Genomic DNA, 21212 nt, shown 5'->3' with positions numbered 1-21212 from the left:
TCTGTCAAAGCAAAAGGAACAAATGGTATTGGTACCATGTGATATAGAGACACCTAGATGGCACAATGGATAAAGTGCTGGATGTGGAAGCTAGAAAACCTTCAAATCTTGCCTAGCTGTGTGACCCTGGGGAGGTCACCTAACCTCTGTCTCAGTTTCCTCATCTATTAAATGGAGATAATTATAGCACCTACCTTCAAGGTTGTTGTGAGTATAAAATAAGATATATTTGTAAAGTGCTTCACAAACCTTAAAGTGGTGTGTAGATGTTGTCGTCGTCGTCGTCGTCATCATCATCATCCTCCTCCTCCTCCTTCTCTTACTAACCTTCTTGGGAAATCAGGTGTCTAATTTTGTATTTTTTTTAAACACAAGGTAGTTTTGGGTTTTACTTTTTTTTTTCTTTTTGCTCCACAGGGCTTCCTTCAAGTTCTATGACTTCTATAAAATGAGGAGACTAATAACCTGCTTACAGCCAGATAGGTTTAATATAAACTCCATTCAACCCCATCTATTCTCAGTTTTACGAATGCAACTCAACTATAATCTTCTAAAACTTGGCTTCTGACTCCCTATTAAGACTTCTAGTCATGCCAAGTTGAGTGATGCTTTTGTGATTTGGATGAGGATTTAAACACATTCATTTTTAGTTGCTATATTTAACTTTTAATCATACCCTATTTGGGATAAGTTTCAATTTCTCAAGTGTTGGAGCCAAGACATGCAAATGTTGGCCAAATAGGCTAGTGCTATATAAAAACCCCTTGATGCCTTAGAGTTTAAACTTCCTTTGAAGTAGCTTTTAATCAGTAAGGCTAGCTGTCTTCTAATCTTTACTTCTGAATGATAACCAACTGTAACTTCTGTACCAACTATATAGTTCCTAGGAGCCTTGATTTACCATTTGTGATATATAAAAAGTTTAAGACATAGTTTCTGAGTAATTAATAATTTTATTAATCATGCTAGCATATAATTAATAAAAGAGTGAGTGGCACTCTCAAATGCCAGAGACTCCTCATGGAACCCACCCTAGGCTTATATGCCCTTGGAAGGGATGTTCCTGAGGCTACAAACCAATTTTGATTGGTTAACAAGTAATGAGAGAACAAATATTATAATGAGATGTGGGCTTATTCTAATGGGAGGATCTGGGGAATATGACTGATCACTCAGTCTTGGTCAAAGAAACTTATCTGTACCTATATCACACCATCTGGGGTAATCTAGACAAAAGGGAGAATCCACTTTTGCCCAGATCTGTCAGAGTAAATCACAATGGGCTAGAATCCATCAGTTCACCTAAACTAAAATTTCTTTACCTTTTGAACAGATCTGAGTTTTCCCTATCAAAGGCTGCCTGAATAACTTAGAGGGGTGAATTTTTGAATGAGGATGTAGAAAGGGGGAAAAACCTTAGTCCTAATTCAATAATTGGCTATTAACATAGGAGAGAGAAAAATCATTTCTCTCAAATTGTTAAGTTTGTATTGCTAAAAGATGTGTGGTCAACTCTGTTATTGAAGGGCATGTTCTCCATGCGTATGGGAGCTATCTAGGCCCTGTCTTCCCATGTGATTTTTGTTGCTTTGTCTAAGTTCTCCATGGAGGATCCATCCACCCAATGCACCAGAAGCCCTCCTTTGGTTCTTCAGTATTTCATGGCTTTTGGGATGGCATGTCTATCCTGCTTTGCTACCTCACTTCTGTATTTCCTTCCTTTTCTGGTCAGAAATGTTCTCAATGGTGTCTTTAAGGCCACTATTTATGTAGATTACCTTTGGTAATATGCTGCAGTCTACTTATACTCACCCTATGATTATCCATTGTTCTTTGGGTTGATTAGGCAGCTAGGTGGCACAATGGATAGAGCACTGGGCCTATATCCAGAAAGATCTGAGTTCAAATCCATCCTCAGACACTTACTGTGACCCTGAGGAAATCAACTGAGCAAATCTGTCTGCCTCCGTTTCCTCAATTGTAAGTATGAAAATAATAATAATAGCACCTACCTTGCAGGGTTGTTGTGAGGATCAAGTGAAATAATATTTGTACAGAGCTTAGCACATTGCCTGGCACAGTAGGTGCTTAATAAATACTTATTCCCTTCCCTAATCTAGTGTGCCCTCAGCCCTACCCCAGCACCTGCAGTTTCTATTTTTATGAGATCTTGACATTCCAGTATTGACATCTAGAGAGTATTGATGATAAAAAGATGGGGCTTTTTTTTTTAAGCAGGGAATAGGTTAGGATTATTGAAAACATTAACCAATATCCCATATGTGATGCTGCCCAATCTCTTCCTTCTATTCAATTTGATAACAATAACACAAATTATATAGTACTTTTGAGAGCATAGGGTATGGTGGGGTACAGACTAGTCATTTTATCCATGTGTGGAAACCACTTCTATTGATATCACAGATCAGCTCCTAGGTGATACAGTAGATAGAGTGCTGGGCCTGGAGTCAGGAAGACCAGAGTTCAGATCCAGCCTTAGATATTTACAAATGGTGTGACTCTGGGCAAGTCAATTAATCTCTATTTGCCTGAGTTCTCTCATCTGTAAAATGGGGATAATAAGATCACTTAACCTCCCAGGGCTGTTCTGAAGATCAAATGAGATGAACAGCTAAAAAGTGCTTGGTGCAGTGCCTGGCATATGGTAAAAACCACCTATTATTATTATGGGAGAGTTGCCTAGGATTCTGAGATTTTAGGTGACTTGCCAGAGTCATACAGCTAATGAGTATAAGGGGGAACTCAAGGCAGCACCTCTATTCAGTATGTCTGGCTGCTTCTCTTTACAGTGTACAGAATTCTCCTGCCTCTTTAAAGCTGAATGGAAGAGGAGATGGGGGCACCATGGTAATCTCCATTGCTCTTTTGCCCTACTAGAACAGATGATTAAGTACTGACTGTTCTGTTCTTGGGCACACATTGAACCTCTGCCTCTAGACATGAAAGGTTCCTTTCTGCAGCTCTATTTCATCTTTTTAGTTCTTGTACTGGACAAGCACAGAGAAACAAATGTTCCTGAGTAACTTTGACATGCACAGAAAATGATTTTTTCTTCCTGCGAGGCTTGATCAGCTGACAGGTATTGGATGAATGCTGCATAAGCAAAAATATCCTTATGCTGTGGTTAGCATGTGCTATGGTGCTACGAATGCTGGGCAATGATATGATTGTGTAATGCCAATAGGAGCTGTTTAGAAGAGCTATGTAAGTTTGTTATTACCTGGAATCATAGTTCTGCCTTGGCAGCTGGTGTAGGGCTCCTGGAGATTCTTGGATTTTCTAGCAGACTTTGAAGACTGGAAGTATAGGAAGTAATTTGGATAGGGAAGTGGTTTCCATAAGCATGCCCAGAAGAACTTGTCTTTAATTCAGAGGACTCTGTCTCTGTTTCTCTCTCTGTCTCTCTGTCTCTGTCTCTCTCTGTCTCTCTGTCTCTCTCTCTCTGTCTCTCTCTGTCTCTCTGTCTCTCTCTCTCTAATTCTCTGTACCTTATGAATAACTTAAACACTGAAGGCTCTGCCATGAACTGAGAAAATGACTGAGTTGTTTGCTTATTTTTTAGATAAGCTTTCAGAATTAGAGCCTGTTTGGAAAAATTTCTTCATCCTCTTGCAACAAAGCCAAAGAAGATATGACAGATTCAGGAAGGTTTTGTGTTTTCAGGGAAGAGATCTTCTTTTGCCTGAGCTTCTAGAAGTGCTTTTGAGTTGTCTTTGAGGCATAGATTCAAATGCTTCTTAGTTCAATCAGGCCATGAATTTGTTTCAGTAATCATTTAAATTCAACTGTTATCTATTAATCACCAGCTATGTTTCAATGACTGTGCTAAGTGCTGAAGATACAAAGACAAATATGGAAATAGCATTATGGATTTAAGGTATTTTGAAGTAGCAGTTGTTCAGGTGGGTGACAGGCTTATACAAAGGCTAATGTACAAGAATGCCACATCTGTGACACCAAGAAACACTGTGGCATGGTCAGTTGTAGTCTATAGATTGCTGCTTGTTCAATCATAGTGTATGGCAGTTTGCTATTTGTGTAGCTACAAATACAAATGATTTGACTATGCCATGGCTGCTTTTGCTATGTTGTAGACAAGTATGTTTTCATTACTCAAGTAATGTATGATCAGGTTGTTCATAGTAATGTTTACAAGCAGTTTTTTAAAGATATTTTGAAACTTATCTTGGAAGGCACCTGGATTAGCTAATTCTGTACAGTTTTAGAATAATAGATCTAGCAGAAAGGGTACTTGATTAAAAGATATTGGTTATATTCCTGACTTTGCCTCTTACCTAGCTATAAAGGTCACTTCATCAATTTGAATCAAACATCTTCCTATAATATAATAATAATAATAATATCAGCCCCATAGGATTGTTGTGAACACTAAATGAGATAATGTTTGTGAAAATGCTTTATAAATGGTAAAGCCCTATCCAAATAAAAAGTCTTGTAAAGGGTAAAATGTTAGTAAGAGCTGAAGTTAATATGACTACCTCACCTCCCCTAAACACCAAATTGATTTAGCATTGTTTTTTAGCATTGCTTAATAAGTATTTGTTGACTGATTATTGGCGGTAGAGTTGGGGGATGGATTTGGTGAATGAGAGGTCTCTTGTGCAAGTTAGTTTAGAATGCCTAAATTAATTTGATACTGCAGATGCCTAAGCTAAGCACCTAAGACTTAGTGGCAGTGTGGTCTAATGAGAGAGAATGTTAGGGGCAGCTAGTTGGTGCAGTGGATAGAGCAACTGCAGGACCTGAGTTCAAATTCATTCTCAGACACTTACTAGCTGTGTGACCCTGGGCAAGTCACTTAACCCTGATCGCCTCCAAAATAAATTTTTAAAAAAGAGAGAGAGAAAGAGAGAATATTATTTGGAGTCTGAAGGAAAACCTGGCTCCACCTCTTACTAGCCATTTGAACAATCCTATTCCTGTGAGTATACCAGTGTTAGAATTGCAGGTGCAACATAAACAGCATTGTATTGAGTCATAATTTCCTAGCAATTAACAAGTTGAGACAACCAATCCCTGATAATGAGTGTGGGGAAATCAACCTAAAATTTGAAAACATATATATATCACCACCCACACTTGTAGGAATCAATGGCATCTTAACTGAAATCCAGAGGCTCTGTTGGTAGGAAATAGCTAGTTAAGGAAGCCTTTGCAGACTAATTGAAGATGTCCTTGATAAGGAACAGAATCTTTTTCTGAAATGATTCCCTTCAATTTTCTCTTAGAAGGATATTGAATTCCTCTACAAGCCTTTAGAAGTGTGAAGTGGTACATAAATGTACATTGAAATTCAGGTTTTTGAAGCTGCCAGCAGGGGTTTTTTTTTTTTTAAAGCTCATTTCCCTTTGTAATTAGAGCCATGTACAGGGTTTATTAAATGGATGACTTATGCTATATAGATGGTGTAAAGCCTAGATAAAAGGAATAATGCTAGACACAGAAGAAAGGCTGGAATATAGTAATCAGGCCTGGGATTGGGGGGTGGGGACAGGGAAGAATTTGAATGTGTTGTCACCTTGCATAGCTTCATGTAGGAGATTTGTTTAAGGGAAAACATTTTCCTGTTAAAATATATTGACAGTCACCTAACTAGTGAGTGAAGTTAACTGATTCTTTAGGAAACTGAGAATATAATAGGTCTGTGGTTTTTTGGACCATTTATTCTAACCAGACTAGAGCACAGACAGCAGATTCTCCTAGGTTCAGAGCCGCCATAGCAGTTGACAGTTGAGTGTTAGTTTCATTCCTATCATTAGCTGTGCTGATTTGGTGAAAAGTCGAGGGTGCAGTATACAAGGCAGAACAGTATATCATACATAATTCAGCTCAGTTAAGAATGTTGTCCTTGCTAGTATTTCTTGATAGATCTTGGCCAGGTTGATATGTATTTGATAATATTTGTAAAGCACTTAGCACAGTGCTTGGCACATAGTAGGCACTTAATAAATGCATGTTCCTTTCCCACCTTTTAACCTATTGTTTGGGCCTTTTGGTAGTGTGAAAAGCAATAGAACTGGAGTTAAAAAACCTGGCTTCTAGACCCAGTTTTAGGGTTAATTGATTCTGTTGCAAAGGCATATGAAAGATGGAGTGTTGTGAATGATGAACAGAGACAAGATGAATTTTTGCTGGATTGCAGAGAGGAGGGGTGTGGGAATGGGGCTGATGTGCAACTAGCACGGGACCTGGCACATGGAACAAATGAGATAATATTTATGAAGTACCTGGCAATTCAGTTTAATAAAACATTATTATGTACCAGGAGCTATGCTATGTGCTGGGGATATAAAAAAGGTAAAAGATAGTCACTGGCCTCAAGGAGCTTACAATCTAATGGCACATGGCAAACACTTAATTTTTTTTTAATTTGGTGTTTAATATATCTGATCTTTACCATCATAAAATATTGTAGTTTTCCTCCCAATCTCTTATTCTAACTGAATAGCCCTTTGTCCTTCTAAGTAAATAATGATAAATCACATTTAAATAGTGCTTTGTGGTTACACAGAGTTTTATAGATGTAATCTTATTTGATCCTTACAACAACCCTGTTAGGTAGATAGTACATCTGTTAATTTATCTCCATTTTTTCAGAAGAAGAAATTGAGGCTTAGAGAGCTTGTGATTTGCTTCCTCTTCTTTTGATTCATTTTGATTCAACTAAAGCCTCTCTTAGATCATTGTCAGAAGTGGCCAAGAGGCACTGAAGACAATGGGCTCCAGGAGTTTTGTGGGATGTGATATACTCCATTGAGACCAACAGGATAATTTTATAGTTTGAAAATTGCTAGCGGCAAAAGTATGTGCCTTAATCAAAAACATTCTTCTTCACATTGGTTTGTTACTATAGGATTGTTTAAGGTTGCTATTTCTTAATTTTATTTTTTAAAGGTAATTATATAATACATTTAAGCTTTTAACTCTCATATCATTACTGAGGCTTTTTGCAGGGAATGAAGAAATGGGACCCCTCTATCCTTACTAGCACAGAGAGGTACAGCAATTTACTGTGCTTACGTGTTGTAAATCAGTGAAATAACTAGGCATGAAACCTACTGTTTTATTCCAGATGGGGGTTCCTTCCAATATGCTGCACTAAGTCAAATCAGAACGCATGTCTTTGTTCTGGTTGAATCCTTTGGCCTGATCTCAGACTCATGAGCCAAACATCTTCCCTGACTCTTAATAATGAACTTCTTTCTCTTTGACTCCTATATTGCATCCCATGTTTTGTTGGGTTTCATTTGGGGTGCTTAAAACATGTGAGCAATGAAATTATTTCTTGTGAACAGCATCTTTATATTTCTTCATATTTATGCATGAATTTTTGTGGAAGAATGAAAACCTCTCCATCATCATTAATTCATTAGTACCCAGTGCAGTGCTGTATACTTAGGAGTTACTTAATAAATATTTGTTAAATAAATGTCCAGATGATTAGAGCTATAGATTGGTTGTATTGTTTCCTTCTGGCATGAAGGGATCTGGGATTTTATCTTGGTTTACTACTAAATGTCAGTTTGTCTAGTTATAAAGTGGGACTAGAAAGCATGAAATGTCAGACCCAAGTGGCATCTTAGAGATAATCGAATCTAACTCATTCATTTTACAAATAAAGAAATGGAGAGCCAGGGTCACATAAGTAATAAGTAGCAGAGGTTAAGATTGAACCCAAGTCTGGTGTTTTTTCTATTACATCATACTCTCTGAGCCTCACTTTTTTCATCTGTAAAAAGGGAATAAAAATCCTTGCACCCAACCTTATTAGGACCATTGTGAGGATCAAATGGGAAATGAAGGTAAAATAAAGTACTTGGTAACTGTAAATTCTCCATAAGTGAGTTATTATAGCAAAATTCTTCTCATCAGTAGATAGCTACTGTTCCATATATCTCAATAATTTTCCCAAGATATGATGTAAGCTTGTCTGTATGTGTTTTATAAATGGTACTGTATACCATATAAGTAATGGTCAAAGTTCTAGAAGTTTTTAAAAATTTAATTTTAATGCTTTCTGATAAATCTGCTTGTTCTTTATCTGCTTTGCAAGTAATCAGTGCTTTAAGCTCCTAAACTGAAGCCATAATTAAAAGTGAATAACAAGAAACACTAATTATATTTGTGTCAGCCACAGTACTTTTTATGGTCAAAATAAAATGGTGAAATTCCAGTTCTGTCCAAACACGCTAACAACTCTAATTAAAATTCAACAGTCTGTACTGCACTTAGCATTTTATTGTGAAATATACATCTACAATCAAATTCTGAGTAGAAGTTTTTCAGTTTTGTGTTTTCTGTGGCACGGGAGTGAGACATGAAATTAGCCTCCAGTTTCAAGTAATTCAAGGTGATAGTTTGCCATATGTTTCTGATTGATATGTCTTGGCTGTCTTCAGATGATCTTGCCTGATTTCATTACTACTCCAAGGAACCAATAGTTAGTTTTGGGTACAAGATGCATGTAGGCTTTCCAGGCCACTCACATTCTGGTGGAATCTCATTGGTGGCTTTTCTGCCCTCAGTGGGTCTAAGTATAGTTTCTATCAGTTTTCTTCTTCTTCTTTTTTTTTTTTTTTTTTGGTTAGGCAGTGGAGTTAACTGACTTGCCCAGGGTCACATAACTAGTAAGTGCTATGTGTCTGAGGCTGGATTTGAACTCATGTACTCCTGAATCCAGGGCCAGTGCTCTATCTACTTCACCATCTAGCTGCCCCTCCATCAGTTTTCAGTAATGCACTTTGACAACTTAGGGAAGGTACAAATAATTTCAGAGATGTTAAAAACATTTTTCATCGCAACATTTTGTTGCAGTCATACTGAAATATTTAAGCATATTGGCATCTCACGCAATGTGGAAAGAGGAGAAAGGAGGAGGAGCTCACAATTCCTTTATACTTTTTAGCAATGTATTTTCAGCTAAGGCTCATTGTAGTTTATGTTGTGGTAGCATAAGACTGTGACTTCCCTCCAAAATAGCCTTGGAATATAGGGACAAAAAGATGAAATTCTTCAGATTGTACTCTGAAGACATGAGAAATAGTTGTCAATAATTTATTTATTAAGCACTTACTTTGTGCCAGGCATTGCACTATGGGTCAGAAATACAAATTAAAAACAGAAAAAAAGACAGTCCTTACCTTCAAGGAGTTTACTTTACATTCTTTTTTTTTTGTTTGTTTGTTTGTTTGTTTTTTAGGCAGTTGGGGTTCAGTGACTTGCCCAGGGTCACACAGCTATTGTCAGGTGTTTGGTCTGAGGCCTGACTTCAGGGCTGGTGCTCTATCCACTGCGCCACCTAGCTGCCCCCTTACTTTACATTCTAATGGGGGAAGATAATTCATAAAAAGGAAATGAAAAGGCGAAGGGGTTGGGGCATGTGGAGATGACTTGGTAGTGTAACCCAGGAAGGAATGAAGAACAGGTTGGTGTGGACATCCTAAAAATTGAAGAGTTCTAGGAGGAATCACAGAAGCCACAAGGGTGGAGGTATTTGCAGTATGAGTAGTACAGGGATGGAGTGAACTTCTTGGGGAGTGGTCTTCTGTGTCTTGGTAGAGAAAGTCCTGTGAAAATGGGTCAGCAATGCAGACTGGAGAGGAATGAAAACCATTGAGAAGGAGAAGACAATTGTAGCCATCAGGAATAACCAAGAGAACAGTAATTTGATTCTATTTTCTGGGCTACTTTCAGAGTCAGCTTTTGTTTTCCCACGTAACTGAAAGAATATATGATTTCTTCTGGATCGAGAGTCAGAAGGCCAGGGTTCACTTCTCTCTGTTACCCTCTGGAGCTTTGTCCTTCTCTGCTACTAGCTTACTCTATGCCCTTGAAAAAGTCAATTCACTGGTCTATGTCTCAGTAGCTTTATCTATAAAGTAAAGGGCTTGAAGTAAAGTTTTATTCCATCTAGTTCGAACATTTTATAATCCATGAAATCCTTGTTTGAAAAGATTATGTTGAGGGGCAGCTAGGTGGTGCGGTGGATAGAGTGAAGTCAGGAGGACCTGAGTTTGTATCCGGCCTCAGACACATAACTGTGTCTCTGTGTGACTCGGGGCAAGTCACTTAACCCCAATTGCCTCACCAAAAAAAAAAAAAAGACTATTTGGGGCCACTAGGTGGCACAGTGGATAGAGTACCGGCCCTGAAGTCAGAAGGACCTGAGTTTGAATCTGGCCTCAGACCAAACACTTGACACTTACTAGCTTTGTGACCCTGGGCAAGTCACTTAACCCCAATTGTCTTAAAAAAAAAAAAGATTATGTTGGGAATAGATACAGACTAAATATGAATTTAGTCTTTCAAGATCTTAGCTGAGCACATTTGTCCACTTATCTTGGGGAAACAAAGCAACAGGTGACTTGATAATAATAAGCATGGTTCATATTTATGTATCACATTATGATTTACAAACCCTTTTAGATAAGGTTTTGTTATACCTGTTTTAGAGATAAATAAATTGAGATGTAGAGAGGTTAAGTTATATAACCAAGGTCACACAGCTTGTAAGTATCAATTGGGACTTAAATCTAAATCTTCTGACTCCAGTCCAGTGCCCTTTCCACTACACCACCACATTACCTTTCAATACATTTTTTGTACTCGTGCTTATAGGATTTTCCGGGGTTACCAATAACATAATTTTAAATGTCCAATAATACAGTTTTAATAATATATGTGTTTATCCAGAGTCTTACGTGGATTGTTTTATTGTGTCATACCTGAGTCTTGAAGGCAATGGCTATATAGCAGAAGATCCAGCAGGTCTTACCATGTTGGAAAGGTTAAGTGTACGATCTGAGGAACAGACTATGTCTGCCGTCCAAGGATCCCCCTCACTAAGTATGGAAGTGTTCATCACCAAAAAGTTGGCCACTGTATGATTAATTTTTTGATCCTGATAATTCAGAAATCCAGTCTAGTCTTACTGATTGAAAGAACTGGGAATGTTTAGCCTACAGAGGAGGTGGAGATTCAGAGGAACGTGATAGCTGTTTTTAAGTATCTGAAGGTTCCTTATTTGGAGGAAGGGATTAGATTTCTTGGAGCACAAAGGCAGAATTAGGAACAATGGTGTAGAAGTCGCAGAGAGACAAAATTAGGTTTTTTTATGGCAGGAAATTCTACCTAACAATTAGAGCTGCCCCAAAGTGGCATGAATTGCCTTGAGAGGTAGTAGGTTTTCCTTCACTGGAGGTCTTCCAGCGGACTGGATGACCACTTGTTGGATATGTTTTAGTAGAAATTCCTTTTGGGTAGAGATGTCTCTTCCAGCTCTCAAATTCTGTGATTCTGAATTGTTCTCATTGTAAGTATGCTTCTATTCATGAGAGTTGTAGGTTACACTGATATGATCATTAAACAGTAAAAATCGGCATTTACTTCACCAGATTGTTTCCGGGGGACAAATGATGAAATGTAAGTCTTTTCACTCAAATGAGAGATGTCAGAAGTTTTGTACTCTCTCTAGGTAATTGCTGCTTTGGTTGTTTTTCTTTGTAACAGAGGAGCATTTCAGAGGAAGGATATAGGGGAAAGTTAACAACATTAAAAAACCAAAAAGCCACCTGTCAGATGTTTGGTTTTTTTTTAAGGCAATTGGGGTTAAGTGACTTGCCCAGGGTCACACAGTTAGTAAGTGGCAAGTGTTTGGTTTGAAGCCGGATTTGAACTCAGGTCCTCCTGACTTCAGGACCATGCTCTATCCACTACGCCACGCCACCTAGCTGTTCCCTACCTCTCAGCTTTTTTAAAAAAATAAACACTTAAGAGACCAAGAGGATAGTTGCAGAAAGGATAATTTTAAAGGACAACTGTACAAATATGAATGTGAAATATCAGCCTTAAAGGCATAAGTTATTATAAAATTGCATATACAATGCATATTCTTTCACCTCATTGTCATGTATTGCATATGTTACTGTAGTACAGACTTAATTTCTCCAGTGAACATATTCTTTCTATGGATGTGGGAATAAACTATATTAAACTAGATATTTTTTCTTGTAGAAATGGTCTTGCCCGAGGTTTTTTTCTTGGGGGAGGAATGAGAGATAGGATATGGTGTGTGTGTGTGTGTGTTGGAGGAGCAAGTTAATTTTGTTTTTTTATGAGGAGGAGAATGACTCTTGATAATATTTCTATTGCAATATGCAGTCTCATTTGTAATTGTGGTAAATAGTGGAGTCTTTATGATGTAGCCCCATGAGAAGGAGCCCAGGTTTGAAGCCAAAAATTCATGATTCTGAAATCAGGAAGTGATCAGAGCCAGTACCTAAGGACAAGAGAGAATGTCCAATATTAATTGCCCCTGCAATCCATCTGTCTTCAGAGCTAGTCCAAAAAGTAGAAAAAAAATAGGAGAAAGAACAAGGGGGTGAAGGTTCAAAACAAGGGAGAAAGGTAGCCTGGAAGGAAGGGACATGCTGTGAATAGGGTGGAAGCCCAGACCCAGAGTCGCCAGTCAGCTCTGAAAAAGGAGCTCAAGGTCAGGGGAAGGACCTCATTGGAAAAGGCAATTTCGCCATTAACAGCCAAATTAGCTAAGTGATTGGATTAGTAGAATTTGCTTCAAGTGCCCCAGCAAGAACTCAAAGAGCAGTTTCTAGGAGTCAAATCCTGGAGATCTTCAGATAGAAGGTGAGGGAAGGGCCAAGATCTGAAACTCCCAGGTTGAAACTTTCCAGGCCCAGGGATGGAAGCGTGTTTCTTTCTGGGACTTAGTGAAGCAGGGGCATTTCTCAAGTCATGGTCACTTGGGTCTTGAGTGAAGTGTCCCAGGTCATTCTTATGGTGGTGGCCATGACAAGCATCTTTCCAGGATCTAGAATCTTTTCCACATAATTGAGTAGTAGAGAAACAGATTCTGAAAGGAAGTGATATACCAGCATGAGTAGTCAAATGCACAGTAAGAGAATTAGAACTGAGCTAATGTCAAAGCCAAGATTATGTAGGAGCTTAAATCAATCAGGTAATAAGTATTTATTAAATGCCTACTCTGTTCCAGGTACTGTGCTAAGTGCCAGGGATACAAAGAAAGATATAAGACAGTCCCTGCCCAATCAGAAGGTTAGACAAAACTAGGCTTAGTGCCCTGTAGTGATATTTGTGAACTTGTGAGTTTTACCTTGAGAAAGGAATTTAAAATTTACATATTAATTGATATGATATGAGTTGATACAGCTCCAGATACCTGGGTCTGTGTGAACAACCTGTTATCATATCCTAGCTGTACTCTCTTATGTTTTCTCTTTAGTGTTTTATTAGTAAACATCCTTTTAAAAACGCAAAGAAAAGTGCACAACTGCTTTGAGAGAGTGGTGTGGGAGTGAGGGGAGAAGAAAGGGAATGAGAAAAGCCCTGTGGTCTTCCCCTGGAGTGGTTCTGAGGTTCAGAAAATCCCAGGAAGCTCAGGGAACTGTTGGTATCAAGAACACAGTGGAAGGTGCCGGTTGATGAGGTACCTGGATGGATGGGGTGGAGTGAAGTAGTGTCTTTGGGGGATGCTGAGAGTATATATATATGTAGTCAATATTCTTTGATTTTTTTTTAGGCCCTGGCTCTATGGAGCCACAGTTGTACTTTGAACTTGTTAATAACTTTAATTCAAGAAAAGCAAAACTATTCTGATTAGGTCTTAAAGAAGAGGGAAAAGGAAATTGACATTTTAATCACAGATTCTTAGATGTGAAAGGGGGAAACCTTTTCAGGGAGGGGCCTGGAAAACTTTTTTTAAAAGTTATTTTCTTTTGTATCACTTTCCGATACTTCTTCCTCTGAAATTCCTTCATTCCTGTGGATATACTTTCTGAATTTGATTCTCTTTGCTTGTTGCTAAGTGTTTTCTGTTGAAAGGATCAAATCTGACACTTAATAGTTACTACTATCTGGCTTGAAATGCTCATTAGCTCCACCACAGTTTCTGTTCATTCATTTATTCATTCATTCTGCCAAGCAGGTATTTATGACGTGCTTACCATATAAAAAGGCACTGTGCTAGAGAAGCTATGAAGATGATTAAAGTGTGTTCCAAATCTGTTTTATTTTAAAAGTTTAAAATTAAGCAGAAATATACTGCTTATCTTGTGAAATTCAGAAGAAAACATTTAATCCAATACTGTTTTTTGGTTTTTTCCTCTCAGTAATAATTTCTTCCTCTTTCACCTGACACCCGTGAGCTCTTTTGATTCAAGGGCCTTTTTTCTCTGAAGTTCTGGATGTCTTGACTATGCATAACATTTTTGTGGCTCTGTAAAGATACTCCTTTCAAAACTGAACTGAAACAACACCTCTTCCCTTATCTCTGGATCTTTTACAACAAATGGGGTACGGGAGGGGAGGAGGAGATTATTAAATTCCTCAGGGTAGGAGTGTGTAAGAAAAATAATGTATTTAATTAAGTTATGTTGTACTTTCATTTTGTGACATTTGCCTATTAGTCATCAGGTCATTCACTCAGATGAAAATAGATCAAGCCTTTGGGTAGTAAATGTTCCTCATAGTCACAATTAGCTTCTTCCTCCTTAGACGGCTAGCTCACGTTTGGTACTGTTCCTCTAGTGTGTCTGGAAATTCATCCAACACAGCTGACTGAAAATGACTAAAGCAGAAAAGGCATTGTAAACATACTTAACATGAGCACAACTCGGTTGTTCTTATTGTCCCTGGCCCAGGTCCTTGCTTTAGACCAAAACATTGGTGTATGTAACAATTCTAGGGACTAAATTTGTGATCCTTCAGTAGACTGGGGCTTTGGTCATGGATGTATGAATCAGAGTATGAAGTAACTAGTAATTGTTTCCTGCTGATAGTAATTCATTTTTCTTTTCTCCTTTATAGGTGCTGACTTATGTTTTGTGGAAATGTAAAGGGAAACAGGTGTAGTTTGCTCTATTTGAGATACATTGGTAGCTTTTATTAGAGAATAGTTTATCCTAGTGAGTGTGGGTAGAATACAATAATAATAGCTAGCATTCCTATTTTTGTTCAGTCGTTTCAGTGGTGTCCGACTCTTCGTGACCCCTTGTGGGATTTTCTTGGCAAAGATATTAGAGTGGTTTGCCATTTCCTTTTCAGGCTCATTTTTTTTTTTAATCTTTTTTTTTAATTTTTAATTTTTAATTTTTTAATTTTTTTTTTAGGCAATGGGGGTTAAGTGACTTGCCCAGGGTCACACAGCTAGTAAGTGTCAAGTGTTTGGTCTGAGGCCAGATTTGAACTCAGGTCCTCCTGACTTCAGGGCCAGTGCTCTATCCACTGCACCACCTAGCTGCCCCCTTCAGGCTCATTTTATAGATGAAGAAACTGAGGCAAACAGGGTTAAGTGATTTGCCCAGAGTTACACAGCTAGTAGAGTGTCTGAGGACAGATTTGAATTTAGAAATATGGGTCTTCCTGACTCTAGGCCCAGCGCTCTATCCACTGCGCACTTAGCTGCTCAGCATTCACATAGTGCTTTAATATTTGTAAAACATTTACATATGTTAGTATGTTCTCTCATTTGACCCTCACAACAATTCTTTGAGGTAGATGTTATTAATGCCATTTTACAGATGAGGAAATTTAGGCCAAGAGAGATTAAGTACTTGCCCCTGGTATCTGAGGCAGACTTCAAACTCAGGCCTTCATGAATTCAAATTCAACATTTGTCCACTGTGCTACCTAGATGAGTACGGTCCAGACTCCTGGGTTTGGGGGTGTTGACTGGGAACTCTTTGGAGCATTGCATATCTTTGAGATATCATGCATCCCTACAGTCTAGACAAATTTAATCTTTATGTCTCCTCTGTTCCAGCAATCTAATTAGGTCTTGAGCTGGCATCAGGAGGACTCTGAGAGCCAAGTTGGTTCCAGAGCTATGAGACTGAATTGGATGTTATTGGAGAAAGTGAGAACAAAATCATCCTCCCAGCCCCTCCAAACCTCTGGATGATCTTGGAACCAAATAGGGCTGTCGGTGTAGATTTAGCCAGGCTTGGATTTCTAGGAGTATCTCTGAAGCCCTGGAAATGGCTGAGATGTTGAGGATTCTGTCTGGGAATGTCTTTGGCTCCAGAAGGTGGCCTGTGGATCTCGTGTGCTGGGGAAACTCCAATAATGGTGATTTTTATTCTTACATTTTCTGAGAACCAACTGAAATGGCATGATTTTCCCCTCCTCTTTCCATTAAGAGAATTTTAGTTCTTAATCTTGAATCCTATTTTCAATCATGGAATCAAATTTTGAGGTAGGAGGGATCTTAGAGATCATCTACCCCTACCTCTCCTTTTATATTTCCTGGGTGAAGAGATTAAGGCCCAGAGCAGGGCAGGGATTGGCCCAGATTCTTAGAGGTGACCCAGGTCCTCTGACTCCAAATCCATGTTCTTTTTAACATACTATGCTGCTTTTTAGCAAACATCTTGGTAACTTTTTGTGTGTGTAAAAATTAGAAGTTTCTCAAATGAAGTCTCTGCAGCTAGTATTTAATGGCTAAAGTATGGGACACATCAGGGGTTGCAGTGGCAGGGTGTTGAAAGATCAATGACCTATGCATCAGAAGGTTGGTTTCTGATCTATCTAGTTGGGGTTGGGGAGAAGGGGAAGTCACATTACCTGTCTGGGTTCCAGTTTTCTCATGTATATTATGACAAGGCTGATCTTTATAATAATCCTAACAGCATCTGACACTATACAGGGCTCTAAAGTTTGCAAAATATTTTATGTACATTCTTATTCAAATCTCACAATAACCCCAGAGACTGATTATCCCCATTTTACATGGAAGGAAAGTAAGGTTAATAGCAATGAAGTGACTTGGCTGATGGTTGAACAAGTAGTGAGTGTCAGCTCCACTATTAAATAGCTTTGTATGTGGTTTTTATCCATGTTTGCTGCAGTTAAAAAAAAAATGTGGCTGAAAATGAATATTTCAGGAGCAATTACAGTGTTTTCCCCCAAAGTTCAGATTTACCAAACAATGGTGAATAATCTTTCTCTTGCCTCAGAATAAGTGGCTTTATGTGGTGACCTCCAGTTTTTCTGAGGGAATTAAGAAATCGTGACCTATCCACCTAAAGTCAGAGGATAAATTTTCAGGTCAGCCTGAACTCCTTCTAAACGTGATTATCGGGCTTTTATTTGGCAAGATCTAGGTCCTTCTCCCTTCTAGTATTTTTCCCTGTGTTAGTTCTGCTAACCTTCAGTGAGGCTGGCTCTCAAGTGGAACATTTTGCTCAGTTCAGTCAGTTTGGGCCAAAGCCTACACCAGAATAGAGGGGCCCAAATGGGCAGAATTAGGATCCAGTGCCGTAGGATGTTGTCAAGAATGACTCTGCATTGCAAGTGACTGTTCATATACCAACCCTCCCTCCCATCTTCCATCCTTTCCTTAGGCTTTTGAATTAGCCATTGTTTTCAAAAACTCTAGAATGCCACAGCATATGACTTTTGTTGAGTCGATGGAATAAAATTACCACACAGATGAAATTCCCTCATCACTTTGTCGTTTGGTTTGTCTGATTCTGCTTCTCAAAACAACACAGTGACCCTTTGGATTGAGTGGTTGGTTCACCTGATCCTTTAGTGTTGGTGGAATAGGTTGATTCACCAGGGTTGAATAGGGCAATGTTTCTTTTTAGTTCACTTTCTGCTTTCTCTACCATGGGTGGACATGGACCCAAAAACAAAAATCAGGATTGTTGCTTCTAGTCCTATAAGGAATGTTTTGAGGATGAAATGAGGTGATACAATAGAAGACATGAGTATGGGAATGGGTACAGATCCCAACCCCTCCATGACTACTCATGCTATATAATTTTTTTTTTTTTTGGTGAGGCAATCAAGGTTAAGTGACTTGCCCAGGGTCACCCAGCTAGTAAGTGTCAAGTGTCTGAGACTGGATTTGAACTCAGGTCCTCCCAACTCCAAGGCTGGAGCTCTATCCACTGTGCCACCTAACTGTCCCCCATACTATATAATTCTTGTACAGGCTTTTCCTCCCCCTGAAGTTTTTACTCAAAACACAAGGACTTCCTTTTGTTTTTTTAGCATCTTAGTATACCCCTTGCACTGCCTATCTCTAGTTTCTCATTCTAAGTAGATCACATGTCCAGTTGTATATGTCTATGATAACATAAACACTGTATGATTTCCAAAATACAGTCTAACCTAGAGAGCCGGTTTTGAAAAATTTCAACTAATTCTAAAGTAGAATTTGTTATTCCCAGTCCAAATGGCAAAACATCTTGATCTTGATCTTAAGGAAGCAGCGTGATGTCTTAGAGAGACTCTTAGACCCATCTACAGCTCCTAATATAATTTTCAGTATGAACTTGTACAATATTCATCTTGGTTAATTATTTTTCTTCTATGAAAGGGGAGTGATAATACTTTCTCTACTAGGACTCTTACAATTATCTAATGAGTTCATGAGTGTGAAAGCACTTTGGAAAGTACTGATGCATTAAGTACAGTGTAAATTGGTATGGTCTTTCACCCGTCTGTTTAGGATTGCATATTTCAGGATATCTCCAAACAGAAGGTTATTTGAGATGTATTATGTCTACAGGTTCTTACTAGGTACCATTTCTGGCGAGTAGGTAGCATAAAAGAACCGGCTTCCACCTAAATGAGGGGGAGATGCATGTCTTCCTGGATCAGATCTTCTTTAAATCATAAAAAAAAATTGTTCTTCTCTAGTTGGCATGACGAATCAGCAACACATTTCAGGAACCAATGTAACTTAAATTGAACCCTGTTTAAATAGGAATGGTGATATTTTTAGGTTCCCAGTGTCAGTTTCCTTCATCTGTTTTGTACTCATGCGAAGCTTTAAATACCTAGTACTACTGCACTTGTTTGTTTAAATGAACAGAAACTCATGCGCTAAATTTCTAAATTTCTTAAGACTCCCTGAAAGAAGAGATCTGAGGGTCTTTGGTGCAAAGTACTATATATTATATGTGTCACAATGTAATAAACAGCTTTCTGGTTATTGTCAGTTTTAATTTGTTTAACAAGAATAATAATGTTAGCTAGCATTTAATAGCACTTTAAGGTTTGCAAAATGCTGTATCTCATTTTAGTCTCAAAACAACTCTGTGAAGGTAGATGCTATTATTATTCCCATTTACACATGAAGAAACAGAGACATTGTGGTTAAATGACTTGCCTAGGGTCACGCAGCTAGTAAGTATCTGAGCCTAGATTTGAACTCAAATCTTGTGCTCTATCCTCTGAGCTGCTGTGCCTCCTTTAGTTAATAAACATTTCTTACTAGATGGGCTAGGGAAAGGGAAACACCCTTAATTTATTCAAAATACTCAGAGATTGAGTATGAAGATTTTTTGCCCTCATATAAAGTGGCCACTATTAATCAGCCAGTTATTTTTTTTTGTATGTTTCACAAGAGTCAGCCCGACTCCCATGCTTTTAGATTGCCTCTGTTTCCTGAGCATGTTACAGCTTGATGTGCTGATTCAATCACTGTCTGATTTTGCAATAATTCAGATTGTAGTGGAAGCATCATGAGAGAATTTTGCCAAATTTCTTAAGGCCCCAAACACACCCATCCGAATTTATAGTATTGTTTTAAAGATGCAGCAGGAAATACACATGCACACGCTGCACAATACAATATTTGGAAGGGGTTGGGCTTCCTCTTGTCCTTCTTCCTTCTCCTCCCTTAGTTTTTTGGACTCATTAACAGATTGACTGTACAATGCTAAATCTGTATATTGGGTGACCTTTAACATGGAGGAAAGTAAATGTCCTTTGGCAGAGGACTTCTGACTACCTCAAGTGGACCTTTTGTGTTTGATGTAAATAAACCAAGTCATAGTGAAGTCTTTGGATGTTCCTTTGAAAGTTTTAATTAGCAGTCTACTGCAGAGCATTTCAGCCTTCTTGGAAGAGTAGATGTCTTCAGATGTCATAATTTCACTAAACAGAGAAACAGCAGAGAAATTCAGCAACAGGTTCATGGCATTGCAGATGCTGATAAGAAAGGGGAGGCAGTGAAACAGTTGTAATGTTGAGATCTGGGTTGCAGATTTTAGTTGTTCATGGTTACCCTTAATTGTTTTTTTTAATTTCAGTCTATGTTCAAAGTTAGCAAGGCTAGGACTCATCAAAGGAGGACAGGGAAGCAGAGAGAGCAATAAAAGAAATGAGATGATTGTTAGCTGTTATGTTACCTAGTACATCCCTTGAGCACATTTTACTAATCCTGTACAGTCATGGGGAGCTACTTTTAAAGAGAAAGTGAGTCAGTTGTTTTAAATCATCTGGTAGAAGAAGGTGTAATGGTTGGCATATGCTATGCCCAGGTCCCAGAAAAGATTAGTCGAAGTAAATAAATTTACTAGCTAAAATTTAAGCATTTTAAGGTTTGCAAAATGTTTCATGCAATATCTCTTTTGATCCTTATAGCAACCCCGTAAGATAGGTGCTGTTATTATCCTGATTTTACAGAAGAGGAAACTGAGGTCGGCAAAGGTTAAATGATTTGCTCAGGATCAAACAGCTAGTAAGAGTCTGAGGAAGGATTTGAATTCAGATCTTTCTGGGTCTAAGTTCTAGCACTCTATCTAGCTACATAATATTTAGATACCAATTCTAAAAAAAGTTTAAATAAATAAAACCTTGTTCTTTTTTTTCTCAGATGTCCTTTTTAGCTTTGCAGAGTAACTTTTTAAAAAAAGAAACTCTAAGATTTTCTGCAGTCCTTTTGTTCTCCTTCAGTAATAATCAGAGAAAACAAGATTGATCCTTACATGAGCAATATCCTTGGCTGTGTGAGGCCAGGGAAGAAAGACTGGCAATAGAAATATGGTAAGGAGAGCTGTGACCTGGGTGTTTCCATGGGAACCCTACAGGCACATCAGACCTGTAGATGGTTCTATGGTGGGGATCTATGGTAAGAGGGTACTGGAGAGTTCAAGGATAGCATATTCCTTTTATGTCTTTGTTCCTCCCCATTTTATCCCCTGCCACATGGAAATCTGAGGCCTCACTCTCCCAAAGGCCAGTAGGAGAAAATGGGTCTGATACCACAAAGGAAAAGTTGCATTTTCTTCCCTTACACTAATTTCCAAGTTCATATGAACAGTGCCTCATGTGTTTTGGATAGATCTTTCTTCTTTGGAAGATGTCACAGATTTGCAGAATCTGACAATTGAAAGGGGCCT

General features: G+C 38.4%; 1 protein-coding gene across 4 annotated transcripts in view; it reads left to right on the top strand.

Moving 5' to 3' along the window:
• LOC114045698 (formin-like protein 2) overlaps positions 1-21212 on the top strand; it is a 371038-nt gene that overhangs the window by 96087 nt on the left and 253739 nt on the right. The window lies entirely within an intron of this gene.

The sequence above is a fragment of the Vombatus ursinus genome, unplaced genomic scaffold (assembly GCF_900497805.2).
Source record: "Vombatus ursinus unplaced genomic scaffold, bare-nosed wombat genome assembly UNPS02014779.1, whole genome shotgun sequence".
Taxonomy (NCBI): Eukaryota; Metazoa; Chordata; class Mammalia; order Diprotodontia; family Vombatidae; genus Vombatus; species Vombatus ursinus.
This window is presented reverse-complemented; position numbering and strand designations above follow the sequence as displayed.